Source organism: Manacus vitellinus, unplaced genomic scaffold, assembly GCF_001715985.3.
Source record: "Manacus vitellinus isolate BGI_N305 unplaced genomic scaffold, ASM171598v3 scaffold_38_pilon, whole genome shotgun sequence".
NCBI classification, from domain to species: Eukaryota; Metazoa; Chordata; class Aves; order Passeriformes; family Pipridae; genus Manacus; species Manacus vitellinus.
This window is the reverse complement of record NW_021940526.1, coordinates 7,592,578-7,619,129: the sequence shown is the minus strand read 5'-3', so window position 1 is coordinate 7,619,129 and position 26,552 is coordinate 7,592,578. Positions and strand designations below refer to the sequence as shown.

General features: G+C 49.9%; 1 protein-coding gene across 2 annotated transcripts in view; it reads right to left on the bottom strand.

The window, feature by feature from the left end:
* Positions 1–26,026, bottom strand: part of LOC103758574 (sodium/potassium/calcium exchanger 3) — a 166,043-nt gene extending 140,017 nt beyond the window's left edge. Inside the window, exon 1 of one of the 2 annotated variants that reach the window (XM_029961680.1) lies at positions 25,927–26,026. The gene's annotated coding sequence lies outside the window, so the exon portion shown is untranslated. The remainder of the gene's footprint in view (positions 1–25,926) is intronic. The other variant, XM_018077518.3, reaches the window with a different exon arrangement.
* Positions 26,027–26,552: the final 526 nt, after the last annotated feature.

Below are 26,552 nucleotides of genomic sequence, written 5' to 3'. Positions count from 1 at the left end.
GATTTTATGGGACTCAAACCACACTGCTTTTATGGAAAAGTAAATGATTTTGTTAAATGCCTCCCTCCCACCTCCGAAAGCCCTGATTTTATTCAGCTCTCTGCCTTTGAATTTCCCACTCGACTTGGCTCAGCCAGAGCAAACCAAAACCAGGGACAGTTTTTCTGCTGGCTGCCTCCAATATGCCTGAAGCCCTGAATATACCCCTTGCTGCAGCTCATGACCAGGTCACCATTCCCAGGTACTCACTGCCCAGCAGAGGTGACCACCAGTGGACTGACATCAGAGCACATCTCTTTACCAGATGAGCTGGTTTGAAAAAAAATTCCAGCAAAGAAGTCCCTTATGACAGACAGCTGCCTGCTGGAGGGCCCAAACAGGGCAAGGAGTGGCTGGGAATGGTGTTCCCTCTGTTTGGAGCAGCTGCAGCCACAGCAGTACAGATGCTGTCAGGCACAGCAGAACAGGGCTGGTCTCTACCAGAGACCTTGCAAGCTGGGCATATCACAGCTTCAGAGCTCCAGACCCCCTGCAGGGGACCTGGGGCAAGGAATAAGGCTACACATTAAAGGATGAAGGATACACCCCATCCCAGTGCTTGGTTACTTGGATGAAACCTGGAACCAACACTTGGGCTCGCTGTCGATGCCATGATTTAGTGTCAGTGAGAGCAGGACCTGGCCCCTCTAACTACTCAAAGTCATCTCAATTCGTATGCAGTGACTGGGTGGAAGAAAGTTCCCTGCCCCACTCCCAACCAAACCAGATCAAGAACATTCTGCTGCAAGGAGTTATCCCTGCATGTGCCAGAGGGAAGGGGAGCTGCAGCACAGGTGCCAAACAGAAGGTACAGAGCCAGAGCCCAGCCTGGCTTCCAGATCAAGGGCACAACTTGATCTGTCCAAACAGTTTCCAAATGTTACTGGCTCCACAGAATGTCTTTAGCTCCAGCCTCCTCCCAGGCTTTTCAGAGGAAGTTCTCCCCCTCTGAGAGCACTCAACAGTTCACAAAGAGCTGTCAATGTTTGTCTGACGGGATGGCGGCTGCTTTCACCACAACTCAACCCCACTGCTTTTTCAGAGAGAAACCCCAGCATTGTCAAGCGCCACAAAGCACAAGCCCTGCCTTCAAAACCCCCACCCTGCACTTTCCACCTCAGCTGTCCCCACGCCATCCCCCTGCCCGTGCAAGGCGGCAGGAGCAGTTTTCCCTCTGCCCTTACCCTGCCTGGCTTTTCCCCCTGCCCACTGTGCAGGTGGCTGCAGCAGAGCCATGTCCACCTGCACCAGCAGGGATCACACCCAGCAAACGCTCCTCCCAGAGCACTGCCACAGACTTAAAAAGGCCCTTTTCCCCCAGCAAGGCTGGATCACTCAGGGAAGCAGAACGTTTTCGCCACAGCCATGGGGAAAGAATTGCTCTGCGAAGCAGAACACCCTTGGACGATGCACGGGGAAAGCATAACCACCCCCACCTAATGCATTTTCCTATTAGTTTCCTGAAAGGCTTCCCGACTCATGACAGGTCAGCCCCACACAGGGGGGGCTTTTCCTGCACTGGATGAGACTCTCTGGCACTCCATCACCACTTTCTCTCCATCGAGAGCTGCACAGGCCAAGTTTTCCTTTTTGAACTGTTTGATATAAGCAGCTGGAGCTCTAACATGTGGAGAGGATCCCCAGGGAGGGTTTGTGGCTGTTTGGGAACATTTCCTAAGGTGTTTTTGAAATCTCTTTTAACTCCGAGATTTTTCCCTCTTCCCCATTGTTCCTCTTATTGCTGCCAAGCTGAAACATAATGTGCTCATTTAAACTGGGACTGGACACACTTGCAAGGGATCTGTGAAGTTTCAGGTGTTCCCACGTTGGGGATGTCAGTGAGCAGATCTGGCTGAAACATCTCTAACAGCAGGTGCATTTAAAACAGAAGAAAGAACCAACCAAATTCCCTAACACTGGAATTTGCATTTAAGCAGTACTGCAGTGCTTGTCCAGCTCTCTAATGAGGCATTACCCAAGCTGACCTACAATGAGCTCCCTGGCACCAGGCTGTGGAGGGAATCCTCAGACTCCCTACTAGGGTCCTGTCACTGACAAAAAATGAACAGATCATAAACCCCAGAAAAACACCAGGAACACAAAACCACTCATGAATCACACCTCTGTCTGGTGCTTTCCTGCCTATCAAGTAATTTGCAGTTTAACACCATGCCCACCCTCACCTGCCCCAGGAGCACACAGTCAGTGACACCAGTGTGCCCTTTTCTGTCACCTTGCAGTCCCCACAGTGACTGCTGATGCCCTCAGAGCCAGCCACACCTGCTCACTGCATTTTAAAGGTCAGACCTTCCTGCACCCGGGACAGGCCTGATGCTCCATGAGGACAGAAAACACACAGTTAACAATCTTACTGCTCAGGAAAGGGTCAAGGGGCTTCACCCAAGACCTGGATCGTGCTGGCTGGCCCACTGCAGAAACTCCCTGTACCTCCTAAATACACTAAAGACACTCACCCACAGCACTTGCTCTGTGGGGCAAGATCCAAAAATAGCCAGATTGCACATACAACACCTTTTGAGCTGGCACCAAGAGATGGCAAAGGTCAAGTCACTTTGTTTTGGCACTGCTCAAACATGCCTGCCCCTTTCCAGAGAGGGCAGCCAGACCAAAGATCCTATTTCCAACACCAGCCACAAAGTCTACGTTTCACCTCCATCCTTGGCGGCTGTTCTCAGTTTTTATTGTTTACCCTCATATTTATTCCAAAAACAATACAACGTGCTCAACAGAGATATGTCAGGAGAACGCAGCGCACAGAATAATATCAGCAGGCAGGTCACTGGAAGTTTAGTGGCTGGATGCCAATCAGATAATGATTTGCAAGCTGTTTCTCAACACGTGGGTGAGCACATGGGACCCTGGACTGCAAGCAGAAGGAATGTTTTCTCTCGGAGATGGAGCACACGCAGCACACAAAGCGACCAGCCTGGAGTGATGGGGCTCCTCGGAGCCGTGCTCATCTCTCTTGTCTCACAGCAGTTCAGCAAACAGGAGAAACACGTTCCCACCCAAACACCGGGATCCCAGTGCTCTCTCCTGCTGCCCCAGGGATGAAACATGGCAGAGTATCCAAATGGTCCCCGAGAACCCTCAGCTTTTGAGGCAGGGACTCCTCCAACCATGTGTCCCAGCAGGCTGCTCCACGCTGGCGCTCTGCTCTCCTGGCACCTACACAAACATCACCCCGTAGCACGGTGTGAGGCCAGCCCTCCAGAGCCCTCCTGCACGACACTGGATTGGAGCAGGGACCTCACTGCTCCTGGTTTGGGGCTGGTCTGGTTTTTCCTTGGAAGCTATTCCAGACTGCCCACCTCATGGCTAGAAGTTTCTGGTTTCCAGCCTGTATTTATTCGTTGCCAATTTCTATGCCCTGGTTCTCGTGCCAGCCCTGTCCACCAGCTCAGCGCTTACCCGTGTGTATGTTCAAACAGCACTTACTTTACCAAGGTGTTGGTTTCTTATTTTGAGCCTTCAGTCTCTTGATGATCCCAGTATTTCCCATTTACCTGCTCCAGCCTGGATTACTTTGTCAGTGTGCTCACACCGCTGCAGTGACCAGACAACAAGCTCTCAGTAGAGCTGTGTGTTGGAGCACGAACACTTTCTGATCTCTGCTGGAAACCCTTCACGTGCCAGAGCTCAGGCCCTGGCTTCCCTCTGTGCAGAAGCTGTGCTCTGAACCTCGCCTCGGAGCTATGGCTGTTGTGCTCACCCCTAAGACAGCCTGGTCCTCCTCTGAGCCCAACTCCCAGCCACGTGCCTTCTGACTTCTGTACACGAGCCACTAACAAATGCACCAGGAAAGGCCAATCCCAAGACACAAATCTTGATGAACTCCTCTAGTAAATGGTTTCCAGCCTGCCTGCTTCTGCAGGAGCATAACATTTTAGGGCCACACAGTTGGGCAGTGCAGACCCTACCTGGGGGATTCATTTACTCCCTTTCTGCTTTACCACAGAGCTTACAAGTGGCACAAACTCCAACAGGTTTCACTTCACAGCGGCACTGCCCAGTGACCCTAATCCCTGTGCTGCAGAGAGAGACCAGGGGAGTGAGATTGTCCTCCAGAGCCACCCAAGCTTGGTGACACTGGCACTGGCACAAGAGCCCACACTGTAGCGCGGGCATTGATTCCTTTTGGCCATCCCCCGTGTCCAGCTGACACTAAAACCACGACTGATGTCTGCCTGCCACAACAACTAGCTCAGGCCATGGCTCAAAATCAAACTGTCTTCTCTCTAATCTATTACTAACAAAACGGTGAGGGCTGGGAAATCAGCAGAGACCAGGCAATATTATTGAGGATGTCCAGGCTGCAATAAAATCCACCTGGCTCTTTCCCAAGGTACTCCTTCTTATGTTCCTGTCAGGAGTGAAGAACTGCTTCTGATGTCAGCAAAGGCAAGTGGACAGACCACACAAACACAAGAGGAGAGCAGACAAGAGCTGTAAGTGACCCACACTGAAGCACAGGTTTCTGGCATCACCCACCTGCTGAAGCTTGGGGATTTTGAGAGAGAAGGACCACACAACCTCTCAGGAGCAGCCCACCCATCCCAGCAGGATGACCAAGGACTTGCCCCCAGTCACTTGCAGAGGATGGAGAGGTCCCTTGCTCCAGGCTTAGCAGGAACAGCTGGACAGGATGAAAGTGGGCTGACACTGTGGTTCTGGGGTTTCCTATCTAGCAAAACAAAATTTTGTATGTGGACTCTAATGATATTAGCTAAGTAAAAATGGGGGGTTTAATCATTTTTTCCTTAAAATAACAGTTGACTTTCATACACAATTACAGGTAAAAGACAAACAGATCAGGAGATTAACTCTCCATAGGCAGTAAAATGCCATCTGGTTTATGAATCATTCTAGGTATGACACTCTTCTTGCAGATGATATGACATACACAAAAGTGTTTTGATAAAATAAATAAACAAAATATAAATAACCCTTAAAAGCTGTCTTCCTGCAGGTAACACTCCATAAAGCTACAAGGCTGCAATACAACCCTTCATTCCTTTAGCAGGGCTAAGGGGTGATGGTTTTAAGTTGAAGGAGGGTCAGTCGAGGTCAGATATGAGGAAGAAGTTTTTTTACAGTGAGGGTGGGGAGGCCCTGGCACAGGTTACCCGGAGGAGCTGTGGTTGCCCCATCCCTGGAAGTGTTCAAAGCCAGGCTGGATGGGGCTTGGAGCAAACCAGTCTGGGATTCTAAGCCCTGCCAGGCACTGGCTGCTGTGGCTCAGACACAGAGCCAGCCCTGATAGCCCTGAAGGCAGAAGAGCTGATGGACCTCGATGGAAGAAACGACACCAGGAGGGGTCTTTATAGTGTCCTACTCCCTCCAGCCAAGCGAGCAGTTCCTCACGGTCTCGGTGTTGCACACTGGCACCAAGGGATTGTCACAGAGCTGCCACGGAGGTGCTGACACAGCCAGCCCTGACCCCTCAGCACACAGAGATCACCACACTGCTCCTCCGTGGCTGTGGCAGGATTTGTGCTGTTCCCCACAGGAACACTGAACCGTGCCAGCTGAGTATTACTGCCCCAGACAACCTTCCAGCCACTGCTAACAATCTGACATACTGGTTTACACTGGATTTCAGTTTTTCCCCTCATTTTCATGCTACACCTCCCTCAGTCAGACTGCAAGATAAGTCACTCCTCTCAGAGCCAGGCAATCTTTTGTTCCAGAGAATCCTAGAACTAACCTGCCTTTCACTGCTGTAAATCATTACAATCAGGAATGCCAAATCAGGAACCCCAAGTCTGGAGCAGTTGTTCTGTGGTTAAAAACAAATCCAGCATCTTTCAAGACTTTCTCTGCATTACCTACAGGGTTTATTGCCCCACTGTTACATTATTTCCAAATCTCCTGCAAGGAGCTTCAGTCTTGAATGTCTCAGAAAAACACTAAGTTGCATTTAACAGAAAACCACAGAGTATTTTCCTTAAGTTCACATATATGAAAAATTACTGGGCAGAATGGTGAGCGCAAACAACTACTAGGAAATTAATACAGAAAGCCAGAAACAAGATGAAGATTTTTCTTTTGCTCCAAGCAAAAAAAAAAAAAACAACCTTGGCTCAGCAGCCAGCTGTCATCCAATTCAGAAATTACAGAACAAGATGAACCAAGCCCTTCATTAGCACTCTTAGGGCTCTCCCAGCCACCATCAGGACAGAGGGAATCTCATGGAGGGACAAGCAGACAGGAAAGCCTCGTGAAAGAAGGACCGTGGAAAGGACAAACCCCCATATTCTGAAAGAGGTGAGGACCCCTCCAGCCAGACCCCCCCAGCCATGGGTGAAAACCACTGCCCTGCCTTTGCCTGGTACACTCCCAGGTGTGGATCCATTCCTCTGCACAATCAGGAACAGAAATCTCCTTTCACTTGTGGTGCTGAGCATCTTCAGGGCGAGTTTGGGCTGCCCACAGCTGAGCACCAACAGGGAAAGAACATCAGGCTTCTAAATCCCCAACCTGGGCACTGCAGCCCCTTGCTTCTGAGCATCCAGGTGCCCAGTGCCCAGCATGCCAGTTTATTTTTCATGCCTATCTGGCACTTTAGATGCTGAAGTTTAAGGCCTTGCTATCACAAATACGTGTCACTGCTGAGAAGACCCTGAGATGACACCAACTGTGGAAGTGCTCACACACAAACTGGGTGACAAAGTAAACATGAAGAACGTGCTCATCCTTCCTCTTTTGCCCACGCCACTGCAGATTCCAGCCATGCCAACACTCACAGGACAGTCTCTGGCAGTTGGATCCATATGTGAGCTACACAATCATTTACAAAGGTGGGTGTTTGCTGCAGACTCATCACTTCGATCAGAACCACAAATCAGGTGAGGATAACTTCTCGAGAAGAGGAGAAACACTAATATCATTGCTAATACCTTATTAGCTCATGTATTTCACTTTACTGACTCCCAGAACAGATTTCCAAGTGAACTGGCAGCTGGGAGATACTGAATGCTGCTGTCTTCCCTGCACGGAACTGCCCAGCAGGATAAATGTAAAAATTAAGAGTCAATCACACAGGAACACTCTGTCACCATAATCATTAGGAGCCCCAGCTGGGTACCTATTTCAGGGACGCTGGCCACCAGAGGGAAAAGGGACTGAACAAAACTTCTTGCTTTTTCTTCTTATTGAAACATTTCCCTCTGCCAGAAGGCTTAAATCAAAAGCTGTGCACAGAACCATGCAGAGCACCTACAGGCAGCAGGATGAACCCATGGAATTGTTTTCCAGGGAGCTATTTCCATGCTGCTGTTACTGCCACAAGTGTGAGGGGCTGAGGCAGCTGCCCAAGCCCGGCTGGGCCAGCGGTTCCTGCTGCCCCCAGCCCAGAGTGGCTCCAGCTTGCCTGAGGCTCCAGGGCCTGCAGAGCCTGTCCAAGCTGACCAGAAAGCCCTGAAGCTTGCACTTCAAGCACACGGGACCCGACTGGGTTCAGTGCACACCCACAGCATGTCAGAGCAGTACCCAGCCCCACAGGGATGTCTGGGTTTGTGGCTGCAGCGAGAGCACGAACGCTGCCGGAACACGTCACTCTGGGGCAGTGGAGGCAGCGATGCCCACGGACACCCTTACACGTAAAGCCACCTTTGTGTGAATTCAAATTACTTCCTGACCCCCAGCGTGGCTGAATGAGGGCCCACCTGGTGTCTTGACCCCAAAAGGATCTCCACAGGAAATCTTCAGCACCTTTGGGACAGCACAAAGCTTGTCCAACCCCCAAATGAACACGCTCCCTTGCCTCGACTCCCATGGGCAACCCGTGCTCCCTTCTTGCATCCCTTAGGACTCAGGAGCAGCAAAGCTGTGCCCAGCTCTGGGAGGGTCACAACAGGGCAGGTATGAGCTGTCAGGGAGAGGAGAGGAGCAAAGCCTCCATTACCAGCATCCCCATGCAGCAACTGCTGCTGCAACCACCACTGCCAATGCAGCCAGGCACTTTTGGATTGGGGTGTTTGGCTTTTTTAGAAGTGTAATTCAACTAAGACCCTAAATACTGATTAGATCCAAGCCCCAGCCTAACCCCTCCAAAGTTATGTAATTCCTGAAATCCAAAAAGCCTTGAAAAGCTTAAATGTGACAGTGCTGGTGATGTCATGCTGCTGAAAGGTTTCCATGGTAACCACTCCTACCACTGCCATATGCCTGTGGCTCTCAGCACCAGAGAGCAGCATCCTCTGCACATTGCCCCCAACGCCAAAATTTGGGAGAACTTGGAGAAAACGGCGAAGGACTCCCGGGTGCCACTCGGCTCCCTGTGCCCCTCATCCTGCCAGACAGGTGACATGGTGGAGCCATGGATGTGGCTCCCTCCCCCCTGCAGAGTCAAAGCCACCAGCAGCTGAGAGACCTGCCCCCCAACAGAACCCCCCGAGAGCCGGCCCCGAGGACAGGCAGGAGCGAACCCCCAACAGCTCCTGCCCAGCTGGGCACGGCTCTCCAGGGGACACACACGCCTGGCTCCCCTCAGCCCGGTGCCAAGGCACATCCTCAGCCCCAGCTCCCGCCCCCCAGGACAGCCCAGCAGCCTTCAGCCGGTGCCACCTCACAGAACTGGAGGGCCGGACCCGTTTCCATCACGAGGAATTGAAAAACCAAAACCAGAAAAGCAACTGAACAAAGAAAAAACATCCTCGAGTCCTCACGGTCGCAGAAAAGCGCTTCAAAAGGTTTCCCAAACCTGAAAGTAAATAAAAAGAACCAGTCTACTGGCTTTAAAAAGTGCCTTCCCCCCCCTTCTCCAACCTTGTAATTCCTGCACAACGGCAGCTGAAAGCCTTTGTGGTTTTTTCCAAGGGGTAAAGTTTAATTTTCTGACGTATCTCCACCCGAGTTCGCCCTCGCCCAGTTGATGAACTAAAACAAGTGCAACAAATTAAACTTTGTGTTAATTTCGGATCCAAGCAAAGGGCTTTATTTCCCTCAAAGAAATTGAGAAACTCCCCCATCAAAGGGTTCTGCATTTTTAATCATCCTCTCCTGCCAGGGCACTTCTGACACGCCCTTACGTCAGGGCTATAAACCGATTTCGTGTGCTCAGAGATGTGCAGTGGCTTTGTCTGGGTTTGGGGCCCACGTGTAAAAGTAAGAAAGCCCTGGGAGTGTTTGCTCAGCCCCAACCTCGAACACCAGCCCAGCTAATTATGACTTTACCGCAGATCGCACAAATTATGTCCCCTGGAGCCCAAACAGCCAGAACTTCCCTCTCCTCCCAGAATGCAAGGTCCAGCTGAGCAGAGGGGCCAAATCCCTCCTTGCTGGGTTTAACTGCAGCCCCTCACCCTGGTTTTCAGAGGCAAACCCCCAGCCCCAGGGAGAACTCCCTGGTGCATGGTCAGGGAGCAGGGGCCTCCAAGATCTGCTTTGTCCCACATTCACCCTCCAGAGCAGTTTCCAGCGGGAGGCTGAGGAACCCAAGATGGATTTTTGAAGAATGTATCACATACACTTTGGCAAAACTAAGAGAATAGTCTCAAAAAGGCTTGAGGGAAGCATCAGGCTGCTGTTTCCTCATCTCCCACGAAATCCCTGCCAAAAAGCCTATAGCACAATGCAACAAAACCAAATTACAATGGTAACATTTATCCAAATTAAATGATGAGTCCATATTTTTGAGCTTAGCATGGATTTCCTTTTTTGGCATTCACAATTTTAACAGTTATACACATGTTACAGCTTAGTTACCCCCAAAACATTATCCAAACATTACTATTTCAGGGCATGCTGTAGGGCAAGTAATGCTTTCTGGAGGCACAATCACAAACCCTTCTGGATTCGGGGCTGGCTGCTTTGGGCCGTGTGCTTCCTGCCAACCAGACACAGTTCACTTGAGTCTTCCTCAAAGAACTGAGCAACGCTCTCTATTTTCCACTGAGACACAAAGCCCGAGGGGGTTTTGCTTTGCTTTCTCCCCCATGCTCTCTGCCAGACCAAGTGCAGCTCTGCAGGTATTTTTACCATTATCCAGTGGGAGAAGAGGACAAGTGAAGCCAGTCAGACACAAAATGGCCAACAGCAGCCACCTCCCACAGCCTGCCTGGAGAAGTAAGGAAATGGCCAAGCAGGACCACCAGGGACATCCTTGGCAGCTCCCACGTGTGCCAGGCAGCCCACGGGAGCCTGTCCTGTGCGACCACTCTGCCAAGGGGCACACACAGATCCTCTGCTTCCCACCCCTCCCCTCCCCGGAGACATCAGCCAACCGCCCAGAGAGCTGCAAAGCCCCGACAAGTCCCCGTCTCTGTGCTCCTTTATTTGGGGCTGTTCCCTGCGTGTTCCTGCGGCAGGGAACGGGACACGGTGTTACTGCACCACTGCTAAAGGTCAGCCCTCATTTCCACGGCAGAGCTGGCCAGGAAGGTTTGCAGCTTCCCTGTTTAATACCACCGAGCTGAAACGCTGCTCCCAGGTCTCAGCTCGGTTTGCTCGCTGGTAAGTTGCATCTCATTCAAATTCATGTTACAATTTCCAGCCAAGTCCCGAGGTTCTGGTTTTGTTTGTTTTCTGGACAGCAGCGGAGAAACATCCTTGTTTTTTTCAGACAATGAAACTTTGTAACCTTTACTCTGCGATGAAAACACACAGCCTTTGGAGCACAAGGTACTCGGGGTCTCTCGAGTTACTGAGCTCCATTTTCACAGCAGGAAATGTCCTGGGGTATTCTCCCACATCTTTCGGGTCAGCTCCAGCTCCAGCAGGCACACCACCTCCTCCCAGTCCCAGGGAAGGCACTTCCCAATGAAGTGACTTGCTTTGAAGCTGATGGTCTGAACCGTAAGGACGTGTTTTCCCCCACATTGTTTATTTTCTGCAAAGCTCCAACCCACTTACACCATTTGTTCCTAAGATAGCCCAGCTCTCATAAACTGTCATTTGGTGCAATTTTTTGCAATCAACAAGCAATATAATTAACATCTAGTCCGGGGCCTCCTTCTATAGCAGTATTATTCCTATGGCATGCCTCATCCCAAACAATGACACGCTGCTTACCCAGAGCTCTAATCAACATTCTTTCATCACAAGCAGAAAGGAAAGGGAACAGCACAAAGAACCATGTACTTCTCAGAACGGTGCTGTGTAAGAGAAGCCTCTCCCAAATATCATTCAGCAAACTTGAGCAAGGAAAGCCCACTCTGCTCCTCAGTTTCTCCCAAACGCTGCCAACCCAGTTAGAAACCATCCCACACGTCCCTTCTTCCTTTGGGCTCCACGAAAGCAGCATCTCCACAACAGAGACGTTACCAACTCCCGTTACTCCTGATGGTCCAGCAGGGAGAGGGCTTTTGATGTCTTTGTGCAGTAGCAATGGAGCCTGGCACGGAGGACGAGGTCGTGCAGGTAGAGGGGTGACCCAGACACAGGCAAGGGAAGGTCAATTTACTGTCTTGCTGTTCTCTTACAATCTAATTGTGCCACTTCTAACACTGGTAACATCCTCCTGGATCTCAGGCTAAGCTATCGATACGGACGGATTCCCACTTATTCTTCCTCTAAATATTCATGCTGGCAAATAAATATTTTGCCTTCCCACGCTAATGCATAATGTATAAATCAGCCCCGAACACAAAGAAACCTAAAAACAGTTCTCACAAAAAAGATTTAGATTTTTTTTTTCCATAAACAACAGCTGGCAAAGTATCTCACAAAAAGAGAAAAAAAAAAAATCCCACTTTGCTGATACATTTAATTGCTTCAGGATTTAATGCTTCTCCAGTGTTGTTCACTGCTGCCAATGTTAGAGAGGAAAGTATTCCTGTCCAAAAGCTGTGATGGATCTATCCCATAGCTGGGACAGCCCAGCTTCCTCCTCGGCCATCCAGCTGCTGCAGGACCTGGAGCTGAGGCACTGCTCCAACAGCCTGGGCTCACCCCGAACCTCCTGAGCAAACACTCTGCCCTCCAGGCTGGGAAGAGGGTGCATCATACCCGGCACAAACACACCCGCACACAGACACCCTCACACTGAAACGTGCCAGTCAAGCAGGTGAAACTATTCTGTTCAAAATTCAAGTGAATTTGATAACAAAACAGTATAACACAGAAGAGCAATGAAATGTTTTAAAAAAAAAAAAAAGAAAAAAGGAAAAAGGCAAAGGCAACAGAGGAAACTATTTATTTTGCCTTTCCCGTAACTGTTTTTGCCCCTACAGAAACAGTGTGCAGCCATTTATTTACGTGCCATCCCAGAGCGTGTTCGCCTGTGTCCTCACTCTGAGGGCTGTCCCAGCGTGCCTGCTGATAAGCACATCAGGAAATGAGGATGGATTTGCCCTGACAGCCACACCTGAGGTTCCGTACAGAACCTCCCAGGTAGTTTCTGTTTACCCTGGATCTCAGCCAACCTCATTCTTACAGACCTGAGCACCTCAGCCCTTGCTGCTGCGTGGTGCAGCTTGTCAGACAGGCAACACAACTCTGAACCATTCCTGAGCCTCCCACAGCCCGTCCTGCCCACAAGGGGAACCTACCCCACCGGACTGCACACCACAGAACCTCCCTCCTCTGCCATTTACAGCACCCACACAGCCACTGGCACAGAGCAGACACCTGCCAAGGCACACAGCCTGCCACCCTCCCAGCACCACGCACAAACCTCCCCTTCTGTTCAGTTTTCCATACACTAACTACTCACAGCAACATCCTTTTAACAGTTCACTTAGTTTTTAAAGTTTTACAGATAAACTACAAAGGACATGTTTCTTCCACTAGTCTTGTGGCAGCAGGAAAATAAGACAGTAGATTAAGTCTGGTCTGCTCGCAAACCTCCCTCTGAAATTGGGTGACAGGCTCTGCTTTAAGCCCACCAGCCCTCTGCTTGCCCTAGCTCCAGTGGGATTGGCAGCACCCCACCAGCAGGAGGGGGGGACAGCACCAGCCCTGTCCCCTTGGGTGACACTCCAGCATCACCCATGCAGCTTCTGCCAGGACCAGTGTCACCCGGAGAGGCTCTGTGGGAACACACCAGCACCACCAGGGCCGGGACAAGGAGCAAAAGCAAGCACACCTTCTCCTAGTCCAGCTGGCTGCAGGCACGTCTGCACCTCCCTGGGAACATGTCGAGCATCTGCAAAATCAGAATAGGATGGGAAACACTGACTGACAGCACACTCCCTTAAAAGGCCATCGGATCCTGATTTACAGGCTTGAAGCAGCAGGGAACTTCCTAGATGGAAAAATTTGCCAGGGAAACATCAATCACGTCCCCTGTCACTCGGTGGGCACGGCAGTTCCACGTGCTCTGCAGAGGAAACAGGACTTCCACAGCCACACACGTGCCTGTGCACCAAGGTCTGTCTCCTCCAGCAATGCCCGAGCGCTACCAAAGGCTCCAAGGAAACCTGGCCAAGCAGATTATGGATAACTACACACTGCATGGCTCAGCTGCAGACCACTGGGTCCTCTCACCTCCCCACGTGTTCACCTGCTTATTAATTCTGTACTGAAGGCAAGTTAAATGTCCCTGCAAGTCTTTCCCAGGAGACAGTGATTCAATCCAAACCATTCAGCACAGATGCAGTGGAGGCAGGGCAGGAGACACGCTGGCTTTCAAGTTTCACTTGGAAATTTTTTTAAGGGAAAGGGAGCGTGGAAGGACATGTCCCAAGGAGGAACCGAAGTGCAAGCAGAACATAAAATTAATTCAAACACGGAGGCTCCAAGAACACCTTGATTCCCCCACTGCCAGCCTCTCCCCAGCACACGAGTGGTAGTGGCTCAGTGGAACTTTCCATCACCCAGTCCAAGTATTTGTCTGCTCCTGCATCCTGATTAAATCTGTAATCCTGATTACCAGGGATGGGGGAGAAGGGGAGGTCCAGCATTACCCACAGGAGCCTCAGGCTCAGTAGGTGTTTGACAATCTCACTTCAAGACATGGTTTATGTAATGGAATTTATCTGCACTCCTCTGTCCACTGCTCTCCAACCTGTCTTTACCAATCCCTTGCCCACCCCTCAGCTTTGGGGGGGCTGCCAGAGCCTCTGCAGACCCCAGCACTGCTGTGGCAGAGTCTCCAGACCTGGTTGCAGTGTGCTGCCTCCCAGAGAGGAGCACAGCAAACCCAGCAGCTGTCAACCCCACTGGACTGTGCCTGCACCACAGGGGTTTCCTGCCTGCACACAGGCAGCTCCAAGGAGCAGCTCAATACACCTGGGAAAAAAGTAACAAGAGAGGACACGTTCCAGTCAGGGGAGTCTGGTGCTGGGCCTCCATCCATCTGGGCTGGGGCCATGTCTGCCCCATCCACCTGAATGACCGGAGGGTAGTTCACTGCCTGGCCTTGAAGCCACACCCATTCCTACCTCTCTTCCAGGCCCATTGGTCCAGGGAGGATGCCAGCAGTTACCACCACATCCCCAGCGGTTGCTATGGCTACAGGAAAGCTGCTGCATCCCTGCATGCAGCATCCTGCCTCACCCAAGGTCCTCAAAGCAACCAACTGCCCTGGGGACATCTTCAAGAGTCCTGCTCGCTTGGAGAGAGGCTCTCGAGTTCCCTCACAGCAAATCTGTTCCCTCCTTCCCTTTTCCCCAGCAGAGATGCATCCTCCCAAGAGGCAGAGCTCAGCAGCTCCTGCTGCAGAGCACAAAGGCTCACGCAGGGCACAGAGTACACTCAAATTCCCAGGGAAAACGAAGCACGAGGAGCTATTTCATACAGAGAAACCAGTTACTGACTTGTTACTGGGAGATGTGAGAGTACACCAGGGAAGCATCAGTCAGTCCATTGGCCCAAATCCCAGTCATAAACACATCCCACACTTTGCATGCACCTTTCCCTGTGAACATGGCACTGGATGCAGATGGAGCCAGAAGGCAGTGTCAGATGAAGTTTCAGCTTGAGCAGTCCCCTCTTCCTCCTCCAGGGCCCTGCTTTAGACAAGCTGACCTGGCCACAGCACATGGATAAGGCCACATCTACCATGAACGCAGGCAGGGATCCCATCAGGCACACAGCTTGCAGCCAGGTTTTATGGAGCAACACAGCTGCTCTGCGGGCAGCTGCCCCCAGAGACCCCAAAGCAGCATCCCCCTGAGGAAGCCCTCCATCCCTGCAGGGGGGCAAGGTACAGGGCCCCCCCCTGCCCAGGGACAGGGTAGGCTCCCTCCTCCTCCACAGCAACACTGTCCACAGGATGCGTGAACCCCAACTGTGCCGAGCCACGATGGAGTCTGGACTGTGAATTGTTGCTTTGTTTTCTAGCAAAATTCTATAGCAGTAATTATCCCTGTTTTAACACAAAATAGTCATCACCTCCTCCTTTCCTCCTCTTCTCCCATCCATTAAGAGATGGTAAGACAGCACCTCTGGCTCATGACTCATCACAGTCCTTGAGGGCTGGAGCTGGTGCGGTGGGTGATCACCTGGATGCTTCCAAAGGCAGCATCCCTGAGACAGGCATGGACAGCTTGCCAGGCTGCAGGACAGAGTGCCACAGTGCTCAGGTCACTGGGAAGTCACACTCATCAGGGCAGAAGCTCACTCTGAGATTATTAATGAGCTCTAACTAGAGTGGTCATTCAGTCTGTCAGCACCTGCCCATCCATCACCAGACACCCGGGCTGACACTGCTGCAGCCTCAGGACTGCCTGTGCTTACAGATACACTGGGCAGGACTGCTCAGTTCTTTTTATCCCACCTCTCTTTTCTCTGTGCATGTGCATATACACATAAAATCCAGAAAAGGGTTCATTCCAAAGTACTTCCCCCTCTCCAGCAGAGATGCACCACCACGACTGCACAAACAACCTGGAGAGCTCACAGCAGATCCTCGCCCAGCCTTGTGCCTACGTGTGGGGGACACTGGTAGGGACAGAAAGCTGTGGCACTGCCTGGCTGCCACCTTTGACCACCAGCACAGGTACAACCTCAGCAGGAGGACATGTATGGGGCAGAAACTGCCCCTGAGAAAGAAGCTGCCAGACAGTTCACAAAGCACTCAGGCAATGGCTGCTCCACAGCCAGTACTTTTTCTGCCAAAGCACCAGCCTTTTAAAGGGTATTTGACACTATCCTGAAATTGTAGGATACCTGACAATATCCTAAAACCCTGAAATTTGGGATGGAAATAAAAACAAATCTGAAAACCTCCCAGTAACCTTGGATGAGCGTACGTGCAGGCTGAGCAGCATTCCCCGCTGGTGTCCATGGGGTGTCTGCCTGGCTTGAGCATTCCCAGCAGCTGGCACCCTGTTTCATGACCTTGCCCAGAGCACACCCTGTTTTTACAGACAGTTCTGTGTTGTGACGTAGCTCATCACACATCCCAAGGTGCTGGGCTGCCCGAGCTCCAGTGCTTGGCACACGTCATTCCAGTGGTGGAGCAGGCAGGCAGGTATGCTTGGCACACATCATTCCAGTGGTGGAGCAGGCAGGCAGGCTTGGCACACATCATTCCAGTGGTGAAGCAGGCAGGCAGGTAGGCTTGGCACACATCATTCCAGTGGTGGAGCAGGCAGGCAGGTATGCTTGGCACACATCATTCCAGTGGTGGAGCAGGCAGGCAGGCTTGGCACACATCATTCCAGTGGTGGAGCAGGCAGGCTTGGCACACATCATTCCAGTGGTGGAGCAGGCAGGCTTGGCACACATCATTCCAGTGGTGGAGCAGGCAGGCAGGTAGGCTTGGCACACATCATTCCAGCGGTGGAGCAGGCAGGCTTGGCACACATCATTCCAGTGGTGGAGCATCAGCTGCCTGCCCTCTGTTACCCCCTCCCTCCCACCTCACCTACTCCAGCTGTAGGGTACAGAGGATCTCCCTTCCTGTGTGGTTTTGTCACAGCCAGCACAGAAGACTTTGATCCCTGCATGAGTGCCCCTGGAGAGCAGGGGGAGCTCCCAAAGCAGGAGCTCTCCTCCTCACCACCAGCACCAGGCATCACGGGATCTTGGGGAAAGAAAATCCACTCATCTCTCTGTTTCAGGAACGGGAAGAGCAAGGAAGTAACAAAGGACTTGCACATATGGGTAACCAATATCTAATCTAGAAATTTTTTATGCAGTCCATGAAAAAAAGTCCATTTTAATTAAATACTTTTATTTTACCCACTGCTGTGCACTAAATTAAAGTGCTTCAGCATTAATATATAAAACCATTACTCTGTGCATGCATAAGTGAGTTTATGCACGTGTCTGTATATAAAAACTATACAACTGAGCACTGCTTAAAATGCAAATAACAGATGATAAAGCCTCCCTCCTGACTGTATTAAATCCTGACTTGGGATGTTGTATTTGATTCTTGGTCGCTTAAAACTAGTATAAACGCGATGAAGTCAATGGAGCTAGCAATAATTTACATCCGTGGAAAATCTGGACCTTTGATTTTTAAATACTAACTACTGGCAAGAACTGAAAAACAAGCAACAAAAATCCAGTCTGCAACATGGGGCCAGATGTTATTTTTCTTCTTTTGCAGTAATAGCTCAAAAATACCAAATTTAAAACAGAACTCTAAGAAAGGCTTGTCCTGGGACAGATCTTGGAGTTACATCAGCTTTCAGCCCTGAAACTTAAGGCTTGAGGCCACTGTTTACACATTCATGTTCAACCTGTGAAATACTACAGATGCACCACAATTTAAAGCATGTGCTGATAACCATTTGCCCCAATCTCCTTCATCATCAAGCTTACTCCCTCTGCCCTTCTGGCATCCCAGAGAGGCTTTAAAACGGGAGAATGACCCGTCCCTGGAAAGAGTTCAAGGTCAGGTTGGACGGGGGCTTGGAGCAAGATGGTGTAGTGGAAGGTGGCCCTGCCCGTGGCAGGGGGGCAGCTCTGAGGTCCATTCTGCCCTGAGACACCTCTCCTTGGCCATGAAAGCCCTGCTGGTGCCAGACAGGGGTTCTGGTGCCATGGAGCGCCCACCCTGTCCCGCAGAGCTGCGATCCCGCGGCACAGCCGGAGGCAGCGAGGGCAGTCCGTGCTCTCCCTCACCAGCCTCACACCTCCTGCCACGCTCAGAATTCCAGCCTGATGTCATAGGGCACCCAGATTTTCTAATCCTGATTTTAGAATACAAATAAAAGGCAACGCCTCCCACCTCCAGCACGCTTCCCAAACCCAGTGGAGTAACTCCCTGAGCTGCACAGAACCTCACAGAACCCCAGAATCCTTCAAAGTACTTTATATTTCCACACACACCCCTGAAGTTGCCCTTTGAAGTAGCACAAAAAACTACATGAGCTAGAGAACCTGTGACAGCCAGGACTGAATTTCTGTTTCCATCCCAGACCACCCTTCTCAGTGTCTTACAACGATCACTCTCCTCCAGAGCTGACATGTCCCACAGCCCCACTGCACTGCCCCCTCCATTTCCTTCCTCCTCTGGAGTCAGAGCAGAACACCTCTATCCATCATTTAGGTTGGGAAAGATACTGTCCTTCAGGTGCTCTGAGCAGAAACCTCACACTCTGTCCCAGCAAAACCAAGTCACATATTTTACAAGGCCCGGGATCAACAGGCACCAAGACAAATGACTTCATTCCCAAATTTCTTGGTACTCAAAGTCTAAAATTCTTAACAACCAAAAAATTACAGTAGCATAGATTTTCCTGAGAATTATGACATTTTACAAAAATGCAGCAATATATTTTTTAAAGTGGACAACTTGCATTTACCATGAGAGAAGAATAATTCAGGTGTGTAAAAAACTCAACTATTCTGGTTTCTGGCCAATCTGGAACATCTGCATCTGGTAGACACTCACTGTTACTACAGCTGTGAGCTGCCATCTGTAGCTCAGTAATGTCCTGAGGCAGCCAATGTCACCAAACAAGAGGACCACACTGGCTCTCCCCAGCTGCCAACCCAAAACCCTACAGTGGAGCTGCTTTCCAGGCTCAGCATGTGAAAATCCAAGCACATTTTCTTCCAAGAGAAAGGAACAAGTCTGACCTGACAATTTTTTCACCTCCTCCTTAGAAATTCAGGTCTCAGGTTTCATGGAAGACTTCTCAGATCACCAGAGCGATGCACAGCAGCAACCTGGCATCCTCAGGTGTCAGAGAAGTAAAACCCAGTTCAGAAAGGTACAGCGTGATATTTATTCATATCTGAAGTCATGCTTTGCTTCTTAACACCTTTTAAGTGCAAGAGCATTTCAATATTTGGAAGCTATTGCTCCTTTTCGGTATTTTAAACCTCTCTGTGGCCTTTTCCCCAACACACAATACCAAAGGAGTAACCCAAACTCACTAAAGGGTCAAGGAAGCGAGTAGCATTCCCCTAGATACAAAGAACAAAAAAAAAACACAACCAAAGAAAAAAGCCAAAATAAATGCCCACACTCAGAAAAATTCTGGTAATTTTAAAGTTACTTCAGAGGGGAAAAAAATAATCATAAAAAAGGACACAGGGTTCCCCCACTCCACTACTGTTATTCTAAATGTGGGTTCTTACTACATAACCATAGTAACTGGTTGGTGAAGTACTTGGGAAAACATTTTCCCCCTCTTTGTGCTGAAGAATGCTGACATTTGCTACCTGCATTTTTTTTCCAGAGATAAAGTAGGCAGATCCTTTAGAGGTGAGGTAATTAAGAGGAGACTAATAGGCTGCAGGTAGGTCATTTCATTACAGTCCAAATGAGGACTACAAAGAGAACAGGGAGCAGAAGCCGAAGCACTACTGAGCACACCTTACACGTCCACAGCTCGTAGAGAGTATCTCCCTCCCACTCCTTTGCACAGCACTTCAAAAACTAAATAACTGAGCAGCACTACAGAATGACCTGCACCAAAGGTCCTCCCCGAGGTACCCGATGTGGATCTTGTGGGGGTACTGCAGCTGTGTGCTCCCTACCACTGCTACTGCTAAACTCCCCCAGCCAGCCAGCCCATGGCCAGCACTCCCTGTTTCAGGTTTGGCCAGGAAAGCTCACTGGCAGCCTAAAGCAAAACACTGACTTGCTAAGTGGGACACCAAGGGAGGGCTCCCATGCAAATGGGGCCGCACTTCTGACTGGCTCTCAAACAACGTCCTCCTGTGCCTTTGACAGCAGAAGGTGTACAGGTTAAGATCTGTTCCTTGTTCCCTACAGGATTATTCCTTTTTTCCTCTCCCATTTTCATAATTTCTCAGGATATTAACATGATTCTTGGGTAGCAACAGTCAATTATCCTTCGGTGTTCTTCACTTGACAGCCGGCACGACACACAAATCTTCCCTGAATGCTCTGCGAGCCCTCACAGCCAGCCTGTGACAATACAGCAATCCCCAAACAACAGCTACAGCGGGAACAGGCTAATCACAAGTATCACCAATTAAGCAAATGAGTCCCAGCAGTCCCACCGGTGCACATCTCGGCCCTGTTGTGACACAGAGGGCTGAGGGCAGGCTGCTCACGAGCCGGGAGCCAAGGGGTCTAATGAGGTTCTTTTCTCTCAGAATAAGCAGTGATTTAATTACAACTGCTTGATACACGTGCAGTGATGTATTCTGCAAAAACAGGCAGCAGCTTTCCAAGGAGGGCACTCTGAGCAGGAGCTCACCACCTCTCCCCTGCCAGCAGATTGTAGGGCCAACACTTGTCTTTGGGGTTTATTTGTTGTTTTGCCACTTCGCTCCCCTTCCTTTTCTAATTATTTTGTTTCATCGATGCAAGAGAACACACCAAGTATGAACTGGGAAATAGCACTGCCACCTCTTGATTTTAATCACACGAGCTTGTATTATTTTTCTCCCTAAAGCTCCGGCTCCTGGAGTTGCACACATAATCACATGGGAATGCTGGCAAAACTTCAGCAAAAAGAACACAACTGGCCTCCTGTGTGTGCCCAGGGGGCCCTATTTTGCAGGCAACTGCATGGTTTTGGTGAGCAGTTCAGAGTTTTTAAGTACCCAGCCAAAAGCAGTTGTTCTGAGCTCCCCCTTTGGCACATTGTCCAGGTAAAGCCCTGCTGTCAGAACACAGCAGGTTCTGCCTCACAGGGAGGTGCTCAGGTACCTGCTCACCTGTACTGCAACACAACTAGCCATACGTGGGTTGTTGCCCCCTTAGATGGCTGAAAAGTCCTAAAGAAAGTACTTGGGACCACCTCTTATTGCCAAGAGATCCTGCAATGCACCAGTCCCAAAGATCCTGCAAAACCCAGTCCAGAAAGCAAATCCCAAGCCCTGAGCGAATCCAGAATGCAGCACAGAAAAGGAAAATCATCTGCAGCATTTCCAAGGAACGAAGCCAGCAGGCTCTGCAAGAAGAACCCCAAACCCAAGGGCTGCCTTTCCCAGTCCCCTCAGCCAGAGATGCAGCTGTCGGGGCAGCCGGCCCAGCCAAACCCACTGGCTGGTGCCACATGCCACCAAACCCCAGCACCTGCTCCCATCCAGAGGACATCCCTCCTTCCAGGCTGCAGGAAGAGACAACCCAGCTCCGTGCCAGCACACCAACCCAGACGAAATAAGCATGTTTTTATTTCTGAGGTTCTAACCCCAACATCACAGTTTGCTGACACTTTAGGTCTGGAGTTGACAAACAAACAGAAGCAGAGCGTGGGAGCAGAAGTTCAAATCAATTTCTGTCAAATTCACCCAACTTATGGTTCAGGGAGAGAACAACATCTTTTTTTTCTATTCCTTGAGGACATTTTGTATCTAAACTAACAACAATTTATTTTTCTAACATTCCCATGAGTGAAAGCAAGGTTTGGCAACTTGCGAGGCAGAAACTAATTTTTGCTTTTCATTTTGCTAGGATAAAATTAATTTTGCTCGAGGGAAGGTGACTTTTTTTAATTGGATTTAGGTTCAGAGAAGGAAAAAAAAAAAAAAAGAAACAAAAATCACTCTTCACACAGCATACTATATATGCTTCTGAAGAAGGCCTTCTGAAACTCCACAGTGGTGAGCAAGAGAAATCTCACTCCCTCTGCCCACTGCTACTTCCAGCACCTTTTCACACGAACTACAGATGAATTTTTTTTTTCTATGTCTTCCCATTTCCCATCCAGAAGCCCATCCTGCTAAAGCAAACCCCAGGCTCCTTGCATCCTACAGAGGCAAAAAGCAGAAGGATGCTCAGACAGGAAAGCCTGGCACTGCACCTCCAGGTACAAAGGCTGAGAAGTCTGTAGTGATGGAGTAGTCACCATTACCCTCCACACCCAGATATCAAGGCTCCACTAAAATCACGAGCACATCTCACCCACGTTCCATTTCTGTGTCTTCCACGCTCGAGTTCTCCACTTAACACACCCTGTTTCTGGCTCACAAGCCCACCTCAGACTGTGCTACAACTCTGGGACCTGCTAGACCCTCCTGCCACTGCCACAACCTCCTGAGCAGCTTTATCTGACAGTCCACCAAGAGACCACACACAACCCACAGAAACATCAGGAGCTCTCTGGACATCGTTCTGGGCAGGACAACCCGGGAGAACTCAGACCACCTAAAGCTGTCACTGTGCAAAGAGAGGAGTGAATGTGTAAGAGGAAAGAGATGAGAAAGCACAGCTTCACCCGAGGGGGTTTGGGTTTGTGGTTCAGCACCAAAGAAAGGGCCACAGGCACCAGCGAGCAGCCTGGAAGGGTTACCTGCTCCACAGCCAAGCACCACAAATTACATTATCATAAGCTATGAGTCACTGGAGAAATATTGATAAAAGAGAAAGCTGCTTTTGAAATCAGATGAGGAAATGTAAAAAATAATTGCATAAAAACTTCTTTGGCTGTTTAATTTAAACACTTTTGTGCCTGGGGCTCTAAATGAATATACCGAGATCTTTTCGTTCCTGCAGCAATCACGTATTTCCTGCTATTACTGATAATGACTTTAAAACAGCACACTTAAGCAGGGCTGCTGCTTTATTTTGAGCCTTTCCGAGGTGGGAGTGGAAGTGATAACACCGGGGGAGGATGGTGCTGACAGCTCGTCAGGGGAAGCATATGCCAGTCTGGAGAGGAGCTAATGAGGGCTGGCACCGGGACCTCCCACGGGAATTTCTAGACACATCATGTCCCATCCTGACAGAGCCCAGGAGCTTGTCACCTTCCTGACAGCAAATAAACCGAGTCTGAATGAACAGCAACCTTCAGAGTTTCTCCAGGGCAATCTTGAATTTGAATTTGGTAGCACGGGGACCTGACCCAAAGCTCAATCCTTTCTGTTGGCTTCCAGCAGGTGAGTCACATTTCTGAACAGGACCAGGTGGGTAAATGATACTTTGCCTGAAACAACACGAGTAATTCTCCCTTTTTCCTCATAATCTTTTGCATGAGCTAAAACCTAGCCCAAAAATCACGAGCGTTTAACAATATCACTGCTTCTGTAAATAAACTGTCCAACATTTTGTCCATCTCTAGTTCCACACACCTCCACATGGATACCATGAGGACAAGGGGACAGTAGGGAGGCCAGAAGAGCATCTGCTGCGTGACAGCACTGTCAGACACTGCCATGAGGAGCCACCAGGATCCAAGAGGGAGAGGACAAGCAGGTATGACAGCAGGGCTGGGCAATCAGGAATCCAGAGACAAGAGACCAGAGGCTCTTCAGAAAAGAAAGCAGGCTGCTCTGTTCTGCTTCCACAGGCACTCAACACAACCAAAGCCAGCCACAGGACCAGGTCAGACCCCACAAAGAGCATTCATTTCTCAGTAAAAGGACTAAATAAAATAAAAATACAAAAAAAGGGCTTCAGGTTGGATTCAGTCCATCCATTTCACCCCCTTAATATTTCTACCATTTTTGTTTCGCATGAAAAATGAGCAAAACCCTCACTATCTGGGGCAGTTCTGATGATAAAATGCTACTAGACAGGCCCCAGGATAAACCATTAGAAAATAAAAATAGCAGTTGGCAAATGTCCTGGCAGGCACTCAAATGAGCCTGCAAACACCCGTGCAGCTAGAGAACAGAGATCTTCCCTTCAGCACCTAAAGGTGTGTTTACTGCCAACAGAGCACAAAAGCCAAGCACTGCAAAAAAACACAAAACATTTCAACATGAGGCATTTGATTTCCCTCCCCCAGCAAACGAGGTGAAACTGCTTTTTTAAAAGCACCCACTTTTGCCCAGTTGTAGGTGTTTACACAGGGTCATTTGGGAAGAGAGCAGGAAAAAACCCCAAGTCTTTCCAGGCAGCGTTTCCCCCAGACACCTGCCGAAGGGAAGGAGGGGCACCTGAGTGCCAGCACACATCAGCCTGGTCCTGCAGGGATGCTGAGGGGGTTTAAGCTCTGCTGATTCCCCAGTCCCACGAGCCCTGAGGCTCTGGTTACGCACCACTCGTGCGTTATGCTCCACAACAGCACAATTTGAGCCGAACCGCCCCGTTTCCTCCAGCAGCACTGCATAGGCAAGCACTTAGAGAAGGTAAAGGCAGACATGCTTGGTGAAACCCCCTGCTTCCCGACTGCTGTGACACTATCTGGGGTCCCACCCAGCACCAGCACAGCTGGGGGAAGGACTGTGCTGCCCTAGGGGCTGTGGGATCAAGCCTTTAATCAGCTTTGCCTGACAACAACAGTTACTGGTGTCAGGGCTGCACAAGGATTTGAATCACCCTACTCCTGTCCACACCTTTAAACATGAAAGCTGCTGTTAGGAACTGTGCTGAACTCTTCATCCTCACCTGCTGGGATGATGGTCAAGCTTGCCTTAGACTGGACTGAGCTCAGCAGCTCCACTGTCAGGTGCCGTGTCATCTCCACGGCTGTTTCACTGTTAGGAGGGAGCAGAGGGATGACTTGTATGGGCTCATGACTGGTGGCCCATTTTGTGCTGGAAACCTGCCATCACTCCGAGTTGCAGGGAAAACGGAAGATTCCGAAATTCTTCCCAAAGCACAACCAACACCCCTTTGCTCTCTCAGTTTGGTCTCTACATGACCACAGACAGCACAAACGGCATTTGGAACAAGCTGCCCTATGGATGCTCTTTACAGAACCTCCTCTTACCAGCTCTGTTGCTCACTTCAGTTTGCTGAGCAGCAGAGCTGATGCATTCTGCAGGTGGCCTACAGCCCACTGGGCACAACAGGTAACCTCCACAGACACTGCAGGAGTGCCCCACTCCCACCCAAGCCAGCTCAAACACCTCTGACTGCCCTCCAGCCCAACATTAACTATTCACATTTACACTGCGGTAATGGGCCAAACAAAAGCCACAAAGCAACACACAGGACCCAAACTCTGGTACTTTCACTTCCTTTTCCACAGCACTGGAATCAGTTTCTGTTACAGAATTGTATTCTGTTGTCATGCCATGACAATCCAGAGAAGAAACAGTAATTTTGCCTCAGTATTTCTGCTTTCTCTCTCCCAAGAAAACACGATGTACTCGGTAATTATTGTTGTACCTTCTGGAGAAGGCAGGGAAGAAACCCCACACCACAAATAAAATCCCACAGGCTTCCTACAGACCTGGGTTTGGTGAAGGCAGGCACTGAGGTACCGAGCACAGCAGGGGAAAGATCACTGCAGATGCTGATGTGAGGCTCTAAGCCTGGATCTGCACCACACTGGAGTTATGCAAACGGGCAAAAATTGAGTAAGAAGAATTTTTGTACCAGTTTTTGCTGTTTAAAAAAGACTATAATCATCCATCTGTCCAGAAACGTTATTAAGGATTACAGCAGAGGAAAAATTATAGCAGAGAAGTGCAGCCAGAACTGTGTTAGAATTTCTCTTGGGGCACATAACCTACATAAGTCCCAAAGAACAGAGAAAAACCCCTCCCTCCTCTCCCCAAAACTTGAAGATATGCAAGCTCTGCTGTGAAAAGCAGCGTTTATGGACTTGAAAAATCAGTAAACGTGGCTGTACAGGTGCTACAAATACAGCTGCCTGGAGGTGAGGGAGCCAAGTGCAGGACCGAGGGGCTGGAGGCACCTTCCATTCCTACCTGGCTCAGTGCAGTTCCTGACGTAGGGCTGTCCCCCGCCCCCAGGGATGGCAGTCGTGTTCTGCTCTCGTGCTTGCAGCAGCTGTCTCCCACTCCACTTGTCACTGCCCTCCACAGAATAGCCCAGGGCATCATAACCTAGAGGAAAAGAGCAGCAGATACATGAGGAAAGGCAACTCCTGACTCTGTTCCTGAACACCTGAGGCAGCCACAACATTTGCATTTCAAAAAACCCAGGATCCCTCGGTTTTGAAAGAGTGGAGTTTCCAACCCTACTGGAAAGGGACACTGCCATCAGCTCCCCATTCCCTGGGAGCCAGATGCATTCCTCTACAACTTCAACACTTCGTACCAGAAGAGCATCTGTGGTTTCACAAGAGCTGTAAGCATCTATCAGTTTAAAACTGGAGTACTAGCCACTGTTTTGGTTAAAAAGCAAACCAAAATCAGATGACAACAAAAAAAACCTCACAAAACACCACACACAACACCTCAACTTACTCCTTGCACACACATTCCACCGCTGTTAGGGACCAGCAAAACTGAATCAGGGACCAGTTGACTTTTGCACATGCTTCCACAACACTGAAGCCATTTCTGCTCAGGATTACAGCCAATTTGGTGCT